Below are 663 nucleotides of genomic sequence, written 5' to 3'. Positions count from 1 at the left end.
AGCAACACAGCACATATGAGTGTGCAGATTTTTCTTTGTCATTACACAACAGGATGGGAAAAAAAAATTTCTCTTTTGAACTCCTTGGGACTGAATGTCACCAATCTTCCCTTCCCAGATATGGAGCTGAGAATGTTTAAATTCTAAACTTAGTGAATTCAAGGCCCTTGCCTCATCTTACAAGTTAACTGATCTCTACATTACCAACATTCCCAGCACAATCTCCTCTCTTGCTTCTTGTCTTTCAGTGGAAGAAATTACTCTTGCCAGGTAGGAAACTGTTCCTACCGTTTGGGGAAAACCATCATGGGAAGTGCTACTTATCATGTGTCACTTCAGCTATAGCTCAAGAATCATCAGCGCCCTGTGCTTAACCCTCTTCAGGGCTGCTGGATTGCTGGATCATCCTGGTCTATAAATAACCCGAAATAAAACCACACTGCAGACATAGAGAGCAGGCCAGCAGAGGCTGAATTTCCTCACACATCATGCACAGAGGCGGCTGACACTACCTACAGTGCCACAGGTGAGGCCAAAACCCTCCCCCACCGCGGCCCAGGGCGCAGCCTCAGCTTTTGGGACCAGGAACAGTGGGAATGGAGACTACGGCACTTCGAGAGCCCGCAGCAGTCCGGGCCCGGGGACACAGGGCGGGCCCCACCA

General features: G+C 49.2%; 1 protein-coding gene across 1 annotated transcript in view; it reads left to right on the top strand.

Annotated features, from left to right (window-relative positions):
* Window positions 1–459: 459 nt before the first annotated feature.
* The window catches only part of SEPT2 (septin 2), a 21735-nt gene continuing 21531 nt past the window's right edge, over window positions 460–663 (top strand). Inside the window, exon 1 of the mRNA XM_008629525.2 lies at window positions 460–526. The gene's annotated coding sequence lies outside the window, so the exon portion shown is untranslated. The remainder of the gene's footprint in view (window positions 527–663) is intronic.

Source organism: Corvus brachyrhynchos, unplaced genomic scaffold (assembly GCF_000691975.1).
Source record: "Corvus brachyrhynchos isolate BGI_N302 unplaced genomic scaffold, ASM69197v1 scaffold223, whole genome shotgun sequence".
Classification (NCBI taxonomy): domain Eukaryota; kingdom Metazoa; phylum Chordata; class Aves; order Passeriformes; family Corvidae; genus Corvus; species Corvus brachyrhynchos.
Note: the sequence above shows the minus strand (reverse complement) of the source record. Positions and strands in the feature narration are given on the sequence as shown.